At 34.5% G+C, this 23,701-nt stretch overlaps 1 long non-coding RNA gene across 1 annotated transcript; it reads right to left on the bottom strand.

The window, feature by feature from the left end:
- Positions 1-8,230: 8,230 nt before the first annotated feature.
- LOC130052369 (uncharacterized) lies at positions 8,231-12,657 on the bottom strand. The gene is made up of 2 exons (XR_008800689.1): positions 12,064-12,657; positions 8,231-11,196 (listed from the first exon to the last, which is right to left on the bottom strand). It is a non-coding gene; the product is annotated as an uncharacterized LOC130052369 (long non-coding RNA).
- Positions 12,658-23,701: the final 11,044 nt, after the last annotated feature.

Genomic DNA, 23,701 nt, shown 5'->3' on the forward strand with positions numbered 1-23,701 from the left:
TAATTAGCATGTTTCTTCATCGTATATGCTTTCATTTGTTTATTTTTTATTATTAAGTCCTATATATTTCACAAGCCATAAAACCAAGACATGCTAAATGTGTTGGAATCATGAACAATATTTAAAATAGACATTCGTGAATACATAAAGATAATTAGTTTTTTAAATCCTATTTAATGAAATGTTTCTTCAATTATCAACTTTAAGGAACTGCTAGTTGCTTTCAGATAATTCTATTCATTAATCACTGTCTTATTTGACAGAATACACTACAGACAAGTTAACCCTTCAGGCTGCTGCATCAAATGTTGACTCCGAGTCCCTAGAGACCCATCATCATTTCCTTTCAGTATCTTTGAAGTTTGTTTACCAAATTGCTATATTTCTATATTGTATTTATATATTGTTCTGCATTTTTTTTAATTCACTCTTTAATTAATTTATTTAATATGGTAAGTTAATCCATTCAAAATAGATTAAAATCATAAAAACATTGATTGTATTTCATCATCATATTTTGCAATATCACTTGCAATATCACTTTGCAAAGTGGTGATAAGGAGTACATGCGGGAGAAAATTTAATTTTTATTATTTTAGCCTTAAACTAATTTCTGAGACTAATCAAACCAGTGATATAAAATCTTGATTAAAAAAAGAAACCTTTACACGCAATAATCAAGATAGAGAATTATTGATTTCAAGATGATATTTTGACCTGTGAACTTTGACCTTTGACCTTAAACTTGTTAGGGTCTAGGAGGTACTGTAAAATTAAGTATATGTACCATGATTCGGCAAATTTGAATTTCACTCACAGATTCTTATGTTTCAGAGTGTCCTTGAAATTTGACCGTGGAAATCAATAAGAATCATTAACAATCATCAGTTCAAAACGGACAGCAATGAGTCTACTCATAACCAAGTTACCGTTATTAATTTTACTTAAATTTGTCGTTTACCTTTGACCTACATGCATGACCAACTGTAAACTAATATGATAATACCCCGCAACTGTGTTGGCGGATTAAAAGAAAAATAGAAATAATTTGAGATATTAAGGAATTGGGTGTAATAATGTATCAAAACACAGTTGAAAACATTTTGGGATAGAATAGTGCATTTTATTGTGTTAAAAAACAAAGACCTATTGGAAATGATTAGTGCAATCATACTACATGTATCTACACTTCACAATTCAATGATTAAATGACAATCAAAAGAATTGATAAATAAATGATGAAAAGAAATATGACCACCAAAGGTGGTGGGGGTACAGTATGAGAATGACGTTTATATCACTGTAGCTGTCCTTTGCACCAGACACTCTATACGTTTATTATTTTGCCCACCCTTCGTGCATACAGTGTACATGTATGCTACTAAACATCCAAGATTATTTGAAACTATGATGTAACTATGTACCTGTCAAGAATTTTAGAAGGAATTTTGGAAGGATATTCTGGGGGGGGGGGGGGGGGGGGGGTAAGTAGGTTGTTGAAGTATGACAAGAAAAAATAACGGATAAGTAATCAAAGGTTGTGACATGAAGAAGAATGAAATATAAAGAGTTGGCCAAATAAAAAAAAGTGAGTATTTGGATGATTGTCATATCTGATGAACAACATTTTTCATTAAAATTTTCTCCAAAAAGTTACCGACCCTTGCGGTTCCTACCAGTGGCAATGCCTTTGTACCTTACTGACTTATTTTTTCTTCGCTCTGGTCAAAGGTGGCTATCAAATTAGTAGTAGTGTGTACTCAGCCTGTAATTCGTCTGTCACATCGACATTAATCATGGTTCATTTCATTTACAACATATTATCGATTTTACAATGAAAACGACTATAATGGGTAATACTCCTCTAAATAGAGTTATATATACACGGAACTTTAAAAAAATAACAAAAACTACTAAATTTTCCTGAGAAATATTTTCATCAGAGTACTAATTTTCGCAAAATTTTTAGACATGTTAAATCGTATTGTACTGAATTTAGATTTTTCAATTTCCTTTAAAAAGACATGATAACGGTATGATCAAAGAAAAAAAATGATCTTGCTGATCGACGAGATGTTTCATCTAAAATCATGAGAAATGAAAATAAAAATCTCCAATTCACGTCATAATGTCCGTTTATGAATTTACCATTATTTGGTTGATTTATATTGTTTAAATGTATTGCAGATTGATGTAAGATTTACATCTTCATTCATACGCACATTAAAAAATCCGAAATATATTAGCCTACTGTTCGTTTAATGTTTAGGCCTATTTGTTTCAATTCATTTACTGGTATCGTGGTGTTTTTGTCAGTTTACAATATATTATGGTTAAACCTAAAAGCTATCAGCCTCTCGCGGTGAAATAAAAATGCATCAATTCAAAGGACGTTTTGTAAACATATTCGAAGATTGACATTGTCTTTGATGTCGCAAAGTGTGCCTGCGATTCTTAGCCCAGCTGCATCACCAAGCCTAGTCTTCGCTGGTTGACAATCTCTTGAGGTTAGTATCATTTTCATTCTCACTCTTTAATAATTTTTCTTTATAATATGTAGAAGACAAGCACAGGATGCATCTAAGATGAATTATGAATCGTAATTTGAAATTTTAATATGAGAAGCTGATTAAAGATCTGAAAGTATTTAGATCTCATTTATATTTTGGGTTGTAGGTAACCATTGTAATTACTTCCCTTTATCTTCTAAATTTGAGCTTACATTTACATCATAAAATATCTAAGCTCTGGCTTACATAATTAATTTAGTTAAAATTGAGTTTTTGTTTTGTTTGATCAACCCAAAAGATTACTTTTCCGTTCAAATTAATTAAACTTGATTTAAAATGCTAAATAGTATATATCATTTGAATTTATCGCTCTTTTCGAACAGTTTAGTAAAGAAAAGAAAAGTAACGATAATCGATTGTAACAAAGGTAAAGGTAAGATAATAGTACAAATAATAGAGAGGTTGAGATTTCAAATGTGTACGGGTACGTGTATACTGGTATTAGGGGAATCACCGAAATTACTCGCGTATTACGTCATCACTTTTGGTGATGACAAGGTTTCTACACGTCCTCATAACTTGAGGAGAGGCATTTACACGCAAATACAAACTTGTAACTTGTAGCTTCGCACTTTTATTCAGTTTGTGAGTAAAATGTCCGGAGTTTACACATCGATAAATTCTTCAAAAAGAATGTTTAATCCTATAATATCTTCAATTATTTGAAGATATCATCAATTCATTTGATGTGCGCAACAATTGAATTAAAGATCTCTTCAAATGATTAATGATATCTTCAATTCTGAATTATTGCGTGCATTAATTGAATTGATGATATCATTAATTCTTCAGCTGAATTGATGCGCGCTTTAATTGAATTAATGATCTTTTCAAATGAATTAATGACATCAACAATTGAATTGATGCGCGCTACAATTCAATTGAAGAGAGCAATAATTGATATAATGCGCGCATTAAATCAATTGATGAGAGAAATAATTGAATTGATGCGCGCATTAATTCATTTGATGAGAGCAATAATTGATTTAATGCGCGCATTATTTCCATTATTGCTCTCTTCAATTGAATTAATGATATCTTTAATTCATTTGAAGAGAGCAATAATTCTTTAAGAGAGAGCAACTATATAATTAAAGATATCTTCAATTCAACATATCCACAATTGAATTAATGATATCTTTAATTGAATTGTTGCTCTCTTTAAAAGAATTGATGCGTGCATTAATTCCTTATACAAAAGCATTGTAAATGATTTAAAGATATCTTCAATTGAATTAAAGAGATCATCAAATTATTTATACCGAGCTCTAAATTAATTTTTGCGATAAATATTTCTACTAAATTGATGCTCTCATCAAATGAATTGAAGAGAGCAATAATTAAATTAATGCGCGCATCAAATCTATTATTGCTCTCATTATTTGAATTAATGCGCGCATCAATTGAATTGAAGAGAGCAATAATTGAATTAATGCGCACATCAAATCTATTATTGCTCTCATTATTTGAATTAATGCGCGCATCAATTGAATTGATGAGAGCAATAATTGAATTGAAGCGCGCATTAATTCATTTGATGAGAGCAATAATTGATTTAATGCGCACATTAATTCAATTAAAGAGAGCAATAATTGAATTGATGATATCTTCAATTATTTGAATTTATGTTAATTTGGCGCTCCATATAAGTCCTCGTACGTATAAATGATTAATTGTGGGTAGCTTTGACCAGTGTTTTATTTTTACTGGTGGTAAAATTATTTTTACTGGTAGGAAAATTAATGTTACTGGTAGTGTAAATAAATAATTGTGGGTAGGATGGCCAATCATAGCCGCCATTTATTATCTGGCGGCCGTCATATAAATTAACTGACGGCCGCTACTTAATTTAACTGGCGGCCGCCACTTATTATCTGGCGGCCCAGTTAATTTATTGTGGCGACCGCCAGTTAAAACAAGCGGCGGCCGTCAGTTCATTTATTCAACTCCCCCCCCCCCCCTTCTCTCTCTCTCTCTGTTAGGGTAAGCTATAAAAAAGACATACACAAGTTAAATGAATATTAATTCTGTACCTTGGCACCTACCGGCTTCCGTATTTATTAGGTCACCCCTGAGTTTACTCTTGCAATTTGGTTGTCGTCCGTCGTCGTCGTCCGTAACAATTGAACATTTTTAACTTCTTAATAACTACCATTCCAATTCTTTTCAAATTTGGTATGAAGTATCATTGGGACAAAGGGGACATGAATTGTAAATTTCAGGACTCAAGTACTCCTGGGGCCCTAGGGGCAGGGCAAACACTGCCCAAAATTGACCAATTTTCAAAAATCTTCTTCTCAAGAACCACACACGTGAAAGACAAACTAAATGCATAGTGATGTAGAGGAGGAAGGATTCTACCAAAATTGTAAATTTCATGGTCCCCGGGGTAGGGGTTCTGACCCCCAGGGCGGGGCCAAATTCGGTATATGGTGTTTATGTGTAAAACACTTAAATAACATCTTCTTTAGTGCTATTGATACTAAATTGAAAGTAAATACAAATGTAGATATTTAAAAAAGAACAGGTAGTCCTTACCAAAATTGTAAATTTGATGATCCCAGGGGTAGGGGTTTTGGTAACAGGGTGGGGCCAAAATGGTCAGTTATTAAATGTGTGAACAATAGACATTTTTAACTTCTTGATAAATATCATTCCAACTCTTTTCAAATTTGGTATGAAATATATTTGGAACAAGGGGGACATAAATTGTAAATTTCAGGATTCCTGCACCTAGGTGAATTATTTACTTTTACATCTTCATGGGATTTTTTAAATTCCTGCAGGAATTTGAGATTTCTACGGGATTTATTTTTCTCCGATTGGAATTTTAGAATCATTCCTACGGGAAGTTCAATTTTCCTGTCTGAAAATAGAAATTCTATTTTCCTGCAGGAATTTATATTTTTCCCGTAAGAATTTCAAAATTACCATATAGGAATTTAAAAATTCGTCTAGGAATTTTACTTTTAATGGTAAATATCTCAACGAACTGGGACATTTATCTCTCTAAAATAAGGATCATAGCTTTACAAAGAATGGTTTTAACAAAGGCATTTGTAGTTTTCCCGAGTTTAGTAGAATAGGCGGGTGCATATTTGCCATGCACTTGGGCTCTGGCAGATTTTCCAAGACAGTATCTATAGTGCTTGATTTAGCAGGACACTTCCATCAAAAACGATAAAAGAATGCAATCGAAATATGTAAAAGGTTTACAATTACTATACCTTATGCCAATTATTTTTTTTTTTTTACAATTTGTTTCAGATTATAACTCTAATATAGCTACATCTCTATATCTAATATTAATTGTCTCGCACATGTTTACACTTGTATCAACGATTCATCTTATCTGAGTGAATTGAAGTATTGTTTGAAAGTTAACAACATTGTATTCATAGTGGCTACATGAAGACTAAATATTTTTCATCTTATTTACAGCTCAGAAAACAGAGAAGTTAGTCCACAGAAAAAAAAACCCGACATTGTTGTTAATTGATAACATTGCCCTCATTGCTTGCAAGTTTTAGAGTTTATCTCATTAAATTTAAAATTGTATGTTTCCTGCTTGACTTTGATATCTATTCAGCTATTCTGAATGAGGTTCTTTCATTATAGGAATGCTACTGTGAATTTCTCTCTGATAAATTTGTTACATTATACATTTACATGTACTATTCATACAGTCAATCAGGTTCAGGCAGGCGGTATATTATTTGCAACTTTTCTGCAATACTCAAACTGCCACCATTGCATTGTAATCATCTGATTAACTGTTATAATACTTAAATCATATTATATCGTACATGGATATATACCTAGTTTTGTACAGACATGGATGTAGAATACGTTGTGAATAAAGGACAGGTACAGTCGTGGATGTTGTTAATCAGGGACAGGTACAGTCATGGATGTAAACTATCTTGTGTATACAGGACAGGTACAGTCATGGATGTAAAATAACGTGTGTATAGAGGACAGGTACAGTCATGGATGTTGTTAATCAGGCACAGGTACTGTCATGGATGTAGAATATCTTGTATATACAGGACAGGTACAGTCGTGGATGTTGTTAATCAGGCACAGGTACAGTCACGGATGTAAAATAACGTGTGTATAGAGGACAGGTACAGTCATGGATGTTGTTAATCAGGCACAGGTACAGTCATGGACGTTGTTAGTCAGGCACAGGTACAGTTATGGATGTTGTTAATCAGGCACAGGTACAGTCATGGATGTAAACTATCTTGTGTATACAGGACAGGTACAGTCATGGACGTTGTTAGTCAGGCACAGGTACAGTCATGGATGTTGTTAATCAGGCACAGGTACAGTCATGGATGTAGAAAAACGTGTGTATACAGGACAGGTACAGTCATGGATGTAGAATATCTTGTGTATACAGGACAGGTACAGTCATGGATGTTGTTAATCAGGCACTGGTACAGTCATGGATGTTGTTAGTCAGGCACTGGTACAGTCATGGATGTAGAATAACGTGTGTATACAGGACAGGTACAGTCGTGGATGTTGTTAGTCAGACACAGGTACAGTCATGGATGTAGAATATCTTGTATATACAGGACAGGTACAGTCATGGATGTTGTTAATCAGGCACAGGTACAGTCATGGATGTTGTTAATCAGGCACAGGTACAGTCATGGATGTAAAATAACGTGTGTATACAGGACAGGTACAGTCACGGATGTAGAATATCTTGTATATACAGGACAGGTACAGTCGTGGATGTAAAATAACGTGTGTATAGAGGACAGGTACAGTCATGGATGTTGTTAGTCAGTCACAGGTACAGTCATGGATGTTGTTAATCAGGCACAGCTACAGTCACGGATGTAGAATAACGTGTGTATACAGGACAGGTACAGTCGTGGATGTTGTTAACCAGGCACAGGTACAGTCATGGATGTAAACTATCTTGTGTATACAGGACAGGTACAGTCGTGGATGTAAAATAACGTGTGTATAGAGGACAGGTACAGTCATGGATGTTGTTAGTCAGTCACAGGTACAGTCATGGATGTTGTTAATCAGGCACAGCTACAGTCACGGATGTAGAATAACGTGTGTATACAGAACAGGTACAGTTGTGGATGTTGTTAATCAGGCACAGGTACAGTCATGGATGTAAACTATCTTGTGTATACAGGACAGGTACAGTCATGGATGTAAAATAACGTGTGTATAGAGGACAGGTACAGTCATGGATGTTGTTAGTCAGGCACAGGTACAGTCATGGATGTTGTTAATCAGGCACAGCTACAGTCACGGATGTAGAATAACGTGTGTATACAGGACAGGTACAGTTGTGGATGTTGTTAATCAGGCACAGGTACAGTCACGGATGTAGAATATCTTGTGTATATAGGACAGGTACAGTCGTGGATGTTGTTAATCAGGCACAGGTACAGTCGTGGATGTTGTTAGTCAGGCACAGGTACAGTCATGGATGTTGTTAATCAGGCACAGCTACAGTCACGGATGTAGAATAACGTGTGTATACAGGACAGGTACAGTTGTGGATGTTGTTAATCAGGCACAGGTACAGTCATGGATGTAGAATATCTTGTATATACAGGACAGGTACAGTCATGGATGTTGTGAATCAGGCACAGGTACAGTCACGGATGTAGAATAACCCTTACCAAAATATAAGCCCTCTGGCACACAGTTGCTGCAAATTTGCAGCGCATTTGCGGCAAGTTTGCCGCAACTAGTTGCGGCACATTTGCCGCAAGTATACTTTTCGTATGCAAATTTTTCCTCTGGCACACAGTTTGTGGCACAGTTGCGGCACACACTTGCTGCACACTTCTGGCACAGTGTGCAGCATATTTGCCGCAAGTATACTTTTCGTATGCAAATTTTCCTCTGGCACACAGTTTGCAGCAAACTTGCGGCACACACTTGCTGCACACTTCTGGCACACAGTGTGCGGCATATTTGCCGCAAGTATACTTTTCGTATGCAAATTTTCCTCTGGCACACAGTTTGCAGCAAACTTGCGGCACACACTTGCTGCACACTTCTGGCACACAGTGTGCGGCATATTTGCCGCAAGTATACTTTTCGTATGCAAATTTTTCCTCTGGCACACAGTTTGCGGCAAACTTGCGGCACACTCTTGCTGCAGACTTCTGGCACACAGTTTGCGGCAAACTTGCGGCACACTTCTGGCACTGTCTGCTCGAAATTAAGGGATGCTATATAAACTGTCATTACAAAACAAAAACACAATAACAATTCAATTACTATAATTTCAAGAACAATGACATATCAAGTAATTAACATATTCAAAAATACTAATTAAAAAAAAATTATTCAAAAACAGAAATGACCGGGTTCTTGTAAAATATGTTCTCTATCATAGGAACAACAGTAGAAACATATACTGGGAAAATGACAAATTAAAGGTAGAATTTTTCAACAACAAAAAAGAGAGAGAAAAAAAAAGAGAAGCATTTTTAAAATGTTACATGAATATCTTCAATGTTTTTAAAACATCTATAATGTACAGGGTCTGGAAAATGTTAAGTAAAAGCTGAGTTGGTTACATAAAGTACCATGCTTAAAAAATGACTAAGTTCAACTTCACCATGCACATGTAAATTTTTCAAAGAATGCCTGATCACTTCTGAAAAGACACATGCACATTTACAATGCTTCCATAACAGCTGTTCAAGGTCTGAAGAATGTCAAATAAATGCTGTAAGAGGAGTTGATTACAAAAAAATAAGTACCATCTATTCAGGAAATGCTTAAAAAATGACAAAGTTCAACTAAATGTAATTTTTTTGAAAAAAGTCTGATCACTTTCAAAAAGACACATGCACATCTTCAATGTGTCCATAACTACTGTACAAAGTTTGAGGAATATCAATTTAGATGTGCATGAGTTGATCACACAAAATAGGTACCATCTATTCAAGAAATGCATAAAAATGACCAAGTTCAACTACACATAATTTTTTTTTTTTAAAAAGTCTAATCATTTTCAAAAAGATGTATGCACATCTTCAATGTGTTCATAACAACTGTACAAAGTTTAAGGAATGTCAAGTTAGAGGTGCATGAAGATTTGATTACACAAAATAGTTACCATCTATTCAAGAAATGCTTAAAAATGACTAAGTTCAACTACATATACATTTTTTTTAAAATGTCTGATCACTTTGAAAAACACATATGCACATTTTCAATGTGTTCAAAACAAATGTACACAGTTTGAGGAATGTCAAGTTAGAGGTATACGAGGAGTTGATTACACAAAATAGGTACTGTCGATTAAAGAAATGCTTAAAAATGACGAAGTTCAACTACATGTAAATTTTTCAAAAAATGTCTGATCACTTCAAAAAGGCACATGCACATCTTCAATGTATCCCTAACAACTGTACAAAGTTTAAGGAACATCAAGTGAGAGGTGTGAAAGGAGTTGATTACACAAAGTAGGTACTATTACAGGGACGCTACTGTCGCTTGCCCACCACTGAGTCATTCACCATTTTATGAACTGTTTGCACATTGTGCAACCCAACCAAAAATATAAAATATAATTATAACAAGATGTGAGAGAAAACTTAAAGAAACTTCAACAACTTCTAATCTACAAATATTGCATTGTGCAATGTTAAAAAGTTCTCGGTGAAGTCCCACCCTGGCCATGAGAGTACATTTTATTTGGAAACTGCTGCATAAAGAATTTCTTTCAAGATCCAAGAGAAAAATATCAACCCACAGTGGCACTTTTCTGACATAAGGTCAGGTTGTGATTTAAATAGATTTGTGAATTTTGGCCGTTTTAGATCAATCATGTCAAATGAAAGCTTTTAGAAAATAAAATCCTTCTTAAACTAGCAAGTGCTATATAAATGATGCTATAAATGCTAGAATTGTGTATACAATTAAGACAAAGGAGTTGACATGATCTTCTGTACATGTAATTAAGAAGGTCTATCATTTGCATAACATGACTGTGCATCAATAACAACAGGTTTTGGCAACATTTGCAGACAAGAATGAAATATATTCAAAATTCACACATGTAAACTATGCACTTTTCCTCAGAAAAATCTGGAGACAATCTACATTAATTTTAAAATCAGTACTGTGAAGGACTTTATATTCTGATAAATTAATACAGACTTGTGGGCACTTAATTATTAGGGAGAACACTAAACATTTACACAAGTTTCTCCATCATAGATGAACGGGAGAATAATAGGACTATCTCCATGCTGTGTGCACCTTAGAATCAAAAACATGATTGAATTCTGGACCTTCTTCTAATCTTCCACTTGTTCAGTACTTGGTCATCACAATCACATATTGTCCGCAACAGCTCTACTGTCCCATCCATTTGTTGTGATAAACTGTAAATAGTTTTTCGGTTAAGACAGAGTGCCTTTACTCACAAATACATGTAGCAGTCTCATCAGATTCACTTGGCAAGTGTGTATAAATTGAAATGTCATTCTTTTTTTCATTAGTGATTTATACACATTAATCCAGGCCTGCATGTTGGAACTCTAAGATATGGCAAGTTGAAGACAGCCTATCAACACACCATCACAACTTCTGAATCTGCATGACTATCATGAAATATATTCTGAAAAAGATATAAAATTTTAAATAATTACGAGATACCATTGGCCCTCCTATATATAAGTTTGCAAGGCATCTAACATAGGAGGAATCATTCTGGGGTGTGTACATGTAATTACTGTCACCCGACACCTGGGGCCACCGATTTTCAAAGCCGAGCAATAATCAATGTTGCGTTACAGCCCATTGGGCTAATAAATGCAATATCTGATGTACAACTGTTAATATCATGCTGACCCAACTTTACGTACAAATTAACTTTATTGTCAAGACAAGACCTTCAATCCATTTTAATAACGTATTAAATGCATTGATGTAGAGACAAAATTGAGATTCCGGAGGTCACATCCCTGATCATAATGCAGTTTAATTTTTCTGACTGGACATCTGGGTTCAAATCATAAGCATTTGAATAAAAAAAAAAATAATCAACCATTCATTAAAAAACACCATTTACTTAATAAACTAATTAAGTTTTGCAAATATCACCCGAGTAGAAAGTAAACAAAAAATAGCATAAGTATTACGGAAATAGGCCTAATTATTTGTTTGTTTTCCGGCCTTCCCCCTCTCTCTCCATTTTTTTTTTTAAAGTGCCTATATGGTCCTGTCCAAATGTATAAGAAAAAAATCCGCGAGGGCTACGACAATGCAACTAGAAGGAGTCTAATCTCATACAAAGGAAATTTAAAAAAAAAATAATTCCACATAATTTCAAAGAATTGAATGAAGCATGTAAATTTATGAACGTAAACACTGCACCGACTTGCAAGATTTGACGCAACAACATACAATATGAGCGATGGTCAGTTTCGTTTTGAACAATATATTAGAGAGTTTATAACTATAAGATACACAGTAATTCACTTACTCAATGACTGGAAGATTCTCCTCAGAATATCTGCATCAACTGATTCAACTCCTGTTCTCGATTCATGTTCAAAATGTTGTTTACCGGTATAACATTATATCAACTTTCGCGCTCAGCATATATTGTGTGAATCCCACACCCGACGCATTGAACCCGATCTCTATTTACGATGCATAGAGCCGTAAAGCCCCATGAAGACCTACTTTGGTATACAGCTTAGATTATTCTAACTTAGTATAAATTAGCATTCCACAAACCAGAATAACGTACCTGGATAAAATCCTGATATCTAAATTATACATATAAAGGTGGATTTTTACCACTCTCATTTGATTAATTTCAACTCACAAACCCAGTATCTGAACTGTAATCAACAGATATACATGTAAATAAAGAAAAGAAATCTCTCTCTCTCTCTCTCTCTCTCTCTCTCTCTCTCTCTCTCCATTTATTTAGATATAAAAAAAAAATTCTTCACATTTTTTTCTAATTAACTATTACCCTTTGAACATCTACAATTCACACGATGCTATATCAAAGGAAAACCATTGTAAAGTACTATGCAACCCTGTCAATGTAGTTCATGCTAGAAGGTTTTTTGAATTTTTCCACGAAGGTTTTGAATTGCGCACCAAAAGTAGAGTGCTATAACTACATTTAATTTTTCCATGAATGTTTTGAATTGCGCACCAAAAGTAGAGTGCTATAACTACATTTAATTTATGTAATATGCAATACTAAATTGTATACATAGTCTAATATCACAGGTACATATCAAATATATACTTGTATTTACATATATGTAAATGAACTGTTAGTAATTAGTTTATTGTCATTATATATCTCATATTGTGTAACATGATTGTATGCCAACATGCTTGGTGAATCAATAAATAATTGAAATAATTAGATTAAAATTCAGATACCTGTGCACTTACATCTTACTTTAAAGGGGCATTAGCTGTGAAAGTGATGGCAACTATTTTTTTCTCAAAATCTCTCGATGATATTGAAATACATATTGATGACTAATAAGAACATTTATTTTTTATTATGTACAAAAACAAGAAAATTAATCCTAATAAAACTATGTTAGATAACCGCTTTTAATGTAAAGAAATATATATACGGAAGAAGTATTCACTGCACCCCAATTAAATCATTTCTCAAATATAAACAAAAACAACAAATACATTTTGCTGACAGCATGCAAAGGTAACTAGAGAATAATTATACTGTCTCGCAAGACAATAATATTCAATCACCAAAATCACATATTCTTTTTCAAGATGTTAAAAGGTGTTTGAAATAATTAAATACCAGTGTAATTATTACTTTAATATATAATATCTATTATAGGGCAACTTTCATTGAATTCAATATTTGGTGACAAAATGACCGCTAATTCCCATTAAGACAAGAAGATCGATTGAAGGGGGTGCGAGAAATGTTGCATATGTTCTATTATAGAAAATGTTGTGATGGATATATTGATATGGCTCTTTTATTCTAAATATTCAAGAAAAAGTCGTGAACTTTGGTACCCTTACTGTTTCAGTTCTAAAATTTTAAGAAAAAAGTTGTGAACTTCTGGCACACGATTCTGAAAACCAAAGAAAAAGTTGTGGTGCACTTCTGGCACACAGTTTTGATTCTGAATACCAAAGAAAAAGTTGTGGTGCTCTTCTGGCACACTGTTTCATTTAGGAAAAGTTGTGGTGCACTTCTGGCACACTGTGCCACTAGTGGCACACTGTGTACTGCTAGTGGCACACTGTATGCCGCTAGCAGCATTAGCTGCACACTTCTGGCAAACAGCTCTGGCACACTGATTTGTTTGCCGCAAACTTGCAGCAAACTGGCGGCAAATTTGCAGCAAACTTTACATTTTGGTAAGGGAATGTGTGTATACAGGACAGGTACAGTCGCGGATGTTGTTAGTCAGGCACAGGTACAGTCGTGGATGTTGTTAATCAGGCACAGGTACAGTCACGGATGTAGAATAACGTGTGTATACAGGACAGGTACAGTCATGGATGTAGAATAATGTGTGTATACAGGACAGGTACAGTCATGGATGTAAAATAACGTGTGTATAGAGGACAGGTACAGTCATGGATGTTGTTAGTCAGGCACAGGTACAGTCATGGATGTTGTTAATCAGGCACAGCTACAGTCACGGATGTAGAATAACGTGTGTATACAGGACAGGTACAGTCGTGGATGTTGGTAATCAGGCACAGGTACAGTCATGGATGTTGTTAATCAGGCACTGGTACAGTCATGGATGTAGAATAATGTGTGTATACAGGACAGGTACAGTCGTGGATGTTGTTAACCAGGCACAGGTACAGTCATGGATGTAAACTATCTTGTGTATACAGGACAGGTACAGTCATGGATGTAAAATAACGTGTGTATAGAGGACAGGTACAGTCATGGATGTTGTTAGTCAGGCACAGGTACAGTCATGGATGTTGTTAATCAGGCACAGCTACAGTCACGGATGTAGAATAACGTGTGTATACAGGACAGGTACAGTTGTGGATGTTGTTAATCAGGCACAGCTACAGTCACGGATGTAAAATAACATGTGTATAGAGGACAGGTACAGTCGTGGATGTTGTTAGTCAGACACAGGTACAGTCATGGATGTAGAATATCTTGTATATACAGGACAGGTACAGTCATGGATGTTGTTAATGAGGCACAGGTACAGTCACGGATGTAGAATATCTTGTGTATATAGGACAGGTACAGTCGTGGATGTTGTTAATCAGGCACAGGTACAGTCGTGGATGTTGTTAGTCAGGCACAGGTACAGTCATGTATGTTGTTAATCAGGCACAGCTACAGTCACGGATGTAGAATAACGTGTGTATACAGGACAGGTACAGTTGTGGATGTTGTTAATCAGGCACAGGTACAGTCATGGATGTAGAATATCTTGTATATACAGGACAGGTACAGTCATGGATGTTGTGAATCAGGCACAGGTACAGTCACGGATGTAGAATAATGTGTGTATACAGGACAGGTACAGTCGCGGATGTTGTTAGTCAGGCACATATACAGTCATGGATGTAGAATAATGTGTGTATACAGGACAGGTACAGTCGCGGATGTTGTTAGTCAGGCACATATACAGTCATGGATGTAGAATAATGTGTGTATACAGGACAGGTACAGTTGGGGATGTTGTTAATCAGGCACAGGTACAGTCTAGGATGTTGTTAATCAAGCACAGGTACAGTCACGGATGTAGAATATCTTGTGTATACAGGACAGGTACAGTTATGGATGTTGTTAATCAGGCACTGGTACAGTCGTGGATGTTGTTAGTCAGGCACAGGTACAGTCATGGATGTAGAATACGTTGTCAATACAGGACAGATTAAGTCGTATATTTTGTATGAGGTACACTCACAATGTACACTCATGGATGAAAAATATCTTATGATTTCAGGACAGGTAGCGTACGGAGATGAATAATGTAGACTCTGATTTCAATTTCCTGTTTCTTCGTATTGATAATAGAAACTTGGATAATATCTGGTTTACTTGTGTGTTTTGACTACTGTTGTAAATGTTTCTGTTAGCGAATATGGCGATCTATACAATGGATTTAAGCATAGAAATTAGATTTATTCTCTTTGTCTAGAGTCTATGATACATTTTCCTCGATATTTTCACCCACCAGTAAATATTACCTTTTGGCGATCACAACGTTCTATACAATAGATTTATTAGAAATCAGCCTTCTTTTCTTAATATTTACACATGGGGTAATTTTCATTAAAAAACCATCCGTAATTATTAACATATTTACTAGAAGTTTAAACATTTCGGAAAATCTTGCTCTGACATTCCGACTTTGACATTAGTGTGCAGGTACAGTCATGGATGTCCGGTACCAGCATTGACGAGTACAGTCTGGGATGTTAGCTGATAGACACTGATGTTTGAGCAGGGAGGGATCTTTATCGTGCCACACCTGCTGTGATACGGGGCCTCGTTTTTTGTGGTCCTATCCGAAGGACTGCCCCATTTAGTCGCCTTTTAGGGTGAATTGTTTATAGTTGAAGTTAAGTAAAAGTAATATGAAAACTCTCTATAAAACAAGGCCTTATCGGTCACCTGAGTATTAAGTAAAAGTATCACTAGTTCAAAGGGCTATAAAATCTATATAAAAAAAAACAAACAAATCCTGTTCTAAATATCTAAGGTACATTGTAAATTCTAAAATTCAGCAACAGTATAAAACAAGATGTGTTCTTAAAACTTCAATGCCCTCAAAAGTGCATAAACTGATGAAAGGCTTTATATAATATAGTATGTGTATATATGTTAACATTAAACGATATGACTAATTTGGATCCATCCTGAAGTTTAACCCTAGGGTTGCTAAATTATTATTTTTTTGTACATCCTTTTCTGCTATTCCTAAATATGCATCTAGATTTTATACGGTATCAGCAAACTTAAAGAAGTCCTTCAAATAATTATAATAATTTTGACACCAACCTGAAACCAAACCCTTACCCCCCTCGGATCATAAAATTTACAATTTTGGTAAAGGACTACCAACTTCTTCTAAATATCCATTTTGTTTCAATTAGTGTCAATAGTCAATAGCATAAATTAAGCAGATATCATTTATATGTTTTGCAAATACACTATACATGTATATACCAAATTTAGCCCCACCCTGGAGTCAGAACCTTTACCCCGGGGATCCTGAAAGTTATAATTTTGGTAGAGTTCTTCCTGCTCTATATCACTATGCATTTAGTTTCATTTAGTTTTTCTTAAAGATATGCAGGTGTAGAGAAGAAGATTTTTTAAAATTAGCCAGTTTTTGGCAGTTTTCGCTCAACCGCTAAGGCCCCGGGGGTGCAGAAGTCCTGAAATTTACAATTTATGCTCCCCACCGTTGTTCCAAATATGCTTCATACCAAATTTGAAAAGAATTGGAATGGTAGTTATCAAGATCTGAAGTTAACAATTTCTATTTTTCACACATTTAATAACAGACCATTTTGGCCCCACTCTGATACCCAAACCCCTACCCTTGGGATCATCAAATTTTATAATTTTGGTAAAGGACTACCTGCTCTCTCTAAATATCCATTTAGTTTCAATCTAGTATCAGTAGCACTAAAGAAGATGTTATTTAAGTGTTTTACACAGAAACACTATGATATACTTTAAATTAGTTTGTCCCAACTTCAGGTCAGGACCCCTACCCCAGGGATCATGAAATTTACGATTGTGGTAGAGCCCTCCCTGCTCTACATCACTATGCATTTAGTTTTTCTTAAGCATGTGCGGTTGTAGAGAAGAAATGTTTTGAAAATTGGTCAATATTTGGCAGTTTTGCCCTGCGCCTAAGGCCTCAGAGGTGCAAGAGGCCTGAAATTTACAATTTTTGTCGCCCTTGTCCCATACTTCATACCATGTTTGAAAAGAATTGAAATAGCAGTTATCGAGAAGAAATTAAATTTGTTAAATTGTTAACGGACGTCGTACGACGACGGACGACAACCAATTGCAATAGGCTTAATTATATCTTTCATTGTATATTGTAGGTAATGCTCTAGACCGCAATTCATTTTACATTCATGCTTGAAACGAAGGAATACCAATCTGTATGTGTGTCATTGCTGTGAGGTTTTTCCTTTGATGGCAATAAAATTCTTATTCCTGATACACTACAGAAAATGTGTCCCATCTCAAGTTAAAATTATTATGAGAATATTATGAGAAGGGGGTCACGTGACGAGCAAGAGAAGAACGGCTGTGTTCTTTTTGCTCCGTCGTTTTTGACAGTTTTCGCACAATTCTATGGGATTTGCAAAAAAAAAATCGGTACCGTTTGTGTGCAGCGTATATACTCTGACTCAGGATAGTCTTTTTGGAGTGTTTTTCTGAATTTTTGTATGTTTTATACTGTGTTTACTTTGTGAATACTGAGTATCTACTCACGATCAGCTCACGCTCTTAATCTAAGTGTGTTCTACCAGACGTGTACAACTCCAAGTATGGCCATGGAATGTACACAAAAACCAGTGTACTTAAGAAACAGGGATATTCAGACTGAAAAGAACAAATATATAACGGACTATGATATTGCAGTAGCAGCAAGTGCTAAAGTGAACGATGTTTACTGTGTGCAACGCGACAGAGACCTTTGGCGAATCTATGTTAAGTCGCCTGAAAGCAGGATGCAACTTGTGAATACTGGTTTTGAACTGGGAAGTAGATCTATCCAGGTTTTTGATACTAACCCATATTCAGCAGGAACGGAAAATCCGAATGAGAAAGTGATAAGAGTGCTTATCAAAGGCCTACCAATATCTGTCGATGACAATTGTGTATCAAAAATGTTAGAAAAACATGGTGCAAAGCTCACAAGTGACATCAAGCTAGAGAAGATCAGACACCCCATTTCACACAGGATGACTGATTTCCATAATGGTAACAGGTTCGTCTACATGTCGCCCATGGACGGAAAATTTCTACCAAGAACTACTACCTGTGCGGGCCTAAGATGTACCATCGTTCATAAGGGTCAACCCAGCAGGGAGACAAAAAAGCAGTGTACTAACTGCTGGGCGGACGATCACTACAAAAACAATTGTGAGTATGAGGCATGTTGTAGGATCTGCAAGGAGCCAGGACATTCACCGGGATCCAAGCAATGCACACTATATGTGACAGAGCAGGAGGACGTGGTGGCTTTTGCGGGACAGGATAACCCGTTATCCAACTTTTCCCCCACGGAGCTGAAAATTTTTGGGGCAACATACTCGTCTGCCGAACAAGCTTTTCAACACGTGAAAGCAATGCGTTCTGGCGATCTCAACAAAGCGGAATCCATAAGTAATGCAGAGACTGCTCTCGACGCAAAACGGATTGGAAATCAAATCCTTGTCTCCGATGCATGGTTGGATTCTCGGGATGAAGTTATGAGGGAGATTTTGGAGTCCAAAATCAAGCAGTGTGAAGAATTCCGCGAGGCGCTTGGTAAAATCAAGAAAACCAACATCTTGGCCGAGGCAACGTGGGACACATACTGGGGAACGGGGCTAAACAATGTAGGAACCATTCATACTGTTATGCAGCGATGGCCCGGCCAAAACAAGCTCGGACGCATGCTAGACAATCTGGCGAGACAGATGCAGGTAAACAGATCAAATTCGAAGCAACGGAGCGGAACCCGAGCCAGCAACAAGTCTACGTCAGGAAAGTAAACAGCCAATAAATGAATAGATTGAGATTTATTTCTGTTAATTGTAGAGGGCTAAATACCACTGAAAAGCGTACTAAATTAAACACATGGATTTCAGATAGTCATTTTGACATTATTCTTTTACAGGAAACGCATTATATTGAAAAAAATACTATTGCTTATAATGCTAGATGGTTTGGAAAAGCAATACATTGTTATTCAGACTCGCCCTACAGTAGAGGGGTCTCCATTCTTTTTCGAAAGAATTTGGCGTATGAAATATTGAATATCCATAAATCTAACGATGGAAGAAAGTTACTACTAAATATTAAATTTGACGACAAGATTATAACAATAATAAACATATATGCACCAAATGATATAAATGCAAAGTGTGGCTTTTTTAAACGTATGAATATTTGGATAAAAAAACATGCGGAGTGTCAAGAGAACATGCTCATAGGGTGTGATTTCAATTGTTCTTTAGATGAAAATAAACAAGACAAAAGTGTGAATATTTTAAATAGTATCCTAAATAAGTTGGAACTCATAGACCTGTGGAAAAAAGTTAAACCAAATAATAAAGGATATACCTGGTGCAATGGTGAAAATATAGCTACGAGTAGAATCGATTACATTTTTATCTCAAAGTCTTTTTGTTATCAATGTGAATCTTTTTGTTTACAAAAAATCCCAGGGTCTCATTCAAATGGTGTTAGATTGTCAGATCATTTAAGTCTACAGTTCTGTCTGATTATAAATGAAAAATTAAGAGGACCGGGCTATTGGAAATTTAATGTCTCGCTGATAAAAAAACCAGGGCTTCGTCGAAGAAATGAAAAAATATCTATCAAATTACACTTTCAATGAAGTAGAACCGCATGAATCATGGGAAACTCTAAAAAGAAACATAAAAATATTCTGTATAGACTTTTCAAAGAAAATAAATAAATCATATAAAAGTAAGTTAGCCTATTTACAATCGGAAATCAAAAAAATTGAGGAATTACCTGCGGATAATATTGACATGAATCAAAAACGAAATTTAGAAAATGAATTATCAAAGCTTGTAGATAAAAAAGCAAAAGGTGCACAGGTTAGGTCTAGGGCCAATTGGATAGAACAAGGAGAAAAGAATACCTCGTACTTCTTAAATTTAGAAAAGAGAAGACAAATAAATAATGTAGTTAAAGCTTTAAGAGAAGAAACTGGTGATATCATACTCGATGATGATGACATACTAAACAATATGTGCAATTTTTATGAAAATTTATATAGAACAAATAATATACAAACCACGGATATCAACGAATATATAAATGCTATAGACTTAGAATTTACATTGAAAGATAAGGAGAAAAATGAATTAGAAATATTTCCCTCACTTCAGGAATGCTCAGAGGCACTCTTAAATATGAAAAGCAATAAATCTCCTGGTCTGGATGGAATACCATGTGAATTTTATCAAACATTTTGGGAAGAAATGAAACAATATTTCTATTGTGTTTTACAAAGTATTTTTGATTTAAATACAATGTCTTTTACGCAGAGATTATCATTGATTACTTTGATTTATAAGAAAGGAGACGAACAAAACCTAGGAAATTATAGACCAATTAGCCTTACCAACACAGACTATAAAATAATAGCTTTTGTATTCGCCAGGCGTTTACAAAAACTGCTAGATGATTTGATATCAATAAATCAAACAGCTTATATAAAAGGAAGAAATATCGCACTAAATGCAAGATTAATTTTGGACATTTTTGATTATTGTGAAGAAAATAATCAAGAACTTATACTTTTATTTTTAGACTTTCAGAAAGCCTTTGATTCAATTGAGTGGAATTTTATGTTTGAAGTACTGAAAAGATTTAACTTTGGTGAAAATTTTATTAAATGGGTTCACATCTTATATGCAAATCCAATCTTCAGAATAAAAAATAATGGATGGATATCTAAAACTTGCATGATGCATAGGGGAATAAGGCAGGGATGTCCGGTATCAGCAGTCTTGTTTCTCTTTGTGGCTGAAATATTAGGAATTTCAATAAGAAACAATCCCAGCATACATGGGTTTCAAAAAGAAGGAATGGAAAAAGACATTAAGATAATACAGCATGCCGATGATTCTACCCTTCCAATGGAAAATGAAAAGTCTTTAAAGAAGGCCCTCGAGGCGATAAGTAATTTTAGTAATGTTTCGGGTATGAGATTAAATATGTCAAAAACACAATGCATATTAACTGGACCTTTAAAAAACAGATTTAAGAAAATTCATAATGTTTATGTAAATGTTTCATGTGTAAAAGCATTAGGTGTATATATTGGCCATGATAAAGAAATGTGCCTGAGAAATAATTGGACAAAAATCACCAGCGATGTAGAGAAACTTTTTGAATCTTGGAAAACAAGAAACTTAACCATTTTTGGCAAAGTTTGCATAATTAATAGTCTTGCAATATCTAAAATTATATATATAGCTTCGATATTAAACCTACCAGATTCAAACATTATCAAAGAAATTCAAAGACTTATTTACAATTTCATTTGGAATAAGAGAGATAGAATAAAAAGAAATACATTAATCGGAAATATCATTAGTGGAGGCATTGGAGTTGTAGATATCTTATCAAAAATTAAATCTTTAAGAATATCATGGATTAAGAAAATATTAGATAAAAGAAATCCATTATACCATTTTGTGAATAGCATATGTTTGGAAAACAATTATGATCTTGACTATTTAAGTAAAACTAATATCACTAATATCAAACAGTATGAGATAATGGATGGATTTCCTATGTTTTACAAGGAAATGTTCACATCTTTTAATGAATGCAAGGGTAGAAACAGGCTAGATTGTTTGAACAATATACTGAGGGAGCCATTATGGAGTAATAATATTGTGGTATTTAAAAATAAACCTATATTTCTAAAATCATGGCTAAAGAGTGGTCTGAAATACGTGATTGACGTGGTGGATGAGAATGGTATTAAGCCGATGGAATGGTTTATAGATAAATTGATTTGCAAGAAAAACTGGATTTGTGAATATAATATTGTAAAAAATGCCATAGGAAAATTACTACAACCTTTCGATGTTCAAAATATAATATATGAAAATGCACATATAAAAGATAATTCATACTTTCTACTGCTAAATCAGGGAATTGTACATGTGAAAGATTTCTCAAGTAAAATGTTCTATGATATTTATCGGGATAAGAAATTTGTACCTCCTCTACACCAAAATTTTTATTCTAAAAGCTTCAATGTTTCAAAACAGTCTTGGAGTGCAATATATAAACAAAAAATATGTAATATTTTTGATACCCACATTGCTGATTTCAATTACAAGTTGTTGAACAATCTAACCAGCAACCGAGTTATGTTAAAGAAATGGAAAGTTACTGATACGGATTTATGTTCACTATGTAAGGAAAAAGAAGATAATAAGCATCTGGTACTGAAATGTAAAAATGTTTGTGAAATTTGGAAAATCGTTGAGAAAACATTGAATTTTCAAGTTTCATGGAAAAACATTGTTCTTGGGTTTTTTTTGGGAAATCAATGAGAAAACAGTATTTTTAAATAATCTTTTATCACTAATTGCATGTAAAATTTACAAATATAAAATGTATTGTAGAATATTAAAAAAAAGAGAGCAATCTTATGACATTCGAAAGAATGTAAAGGGAATCCTTGAATTCAATGTATCTGTATACAAAAAATTAAACAAGGTATCTTTTTCGCATATTCTTGATAGTATTGTAAAAAAAATTATAGTCTTATATATTTATATTACAAATTGTGTTGCATGCTATTCATATCATGTACAAATAAAGTAAAGGGAAATGATCTGCCTTCCTTTTACATGACTACCCAGGGTCAAAATAGACTTTTTGGAGTGTGAGAAGGGCCCTTTGGGTAGTTGTCACGAAACACTTTAATATCCTCTAGAAATGATGTACATGTATTTATATTTGTATAACTTTGTTCTCATATGATTATATAATCTTGTATTTCTCTCAGGTTTTTTTTCCTTCTTCTACATCCTGCGAGATGTAATAGGGAATATATATTGTTATTTAGGTGGAGCTTAGTTAGGGCCCCATCCCTGGCAGCTTTCCACACTTTTTTTTCTTCTATCGTTTAGTTTATTTGTTATATGTTATAGTGATAGGTCTGGGAAATAAAAATGTCATAAGCCAAAAAAAAAAAAAAAAAAAAAAATTATTATGAGAATGGTTTAATCATCCGTTGATTAAAAAAAATAATCTTAATTCTTTATGCGCTTCAAATGAGAGAGAGAGAGAGAGAGAGAGAGAGAGAGAGAGAGAGAGACATGGTCGATATTTAAAAAAAATATGAAAGTATTTATACTAAATGTGCTTGGGTTCAGGA

This window comes from Ostrea edulis, chromosome 2 (assembly GCF_947568905.1).
Source record: "Ostrea edulis chromosome 2, xbOstEdul1.1, whole genome shotgun sequence".
Classification (NCBI taxonomy): Eukaryota; Metazoa; Mollusca; class Bivalvia; order Ostreida; family Ostreidae; genus Ostrea; species Ostrea edulis.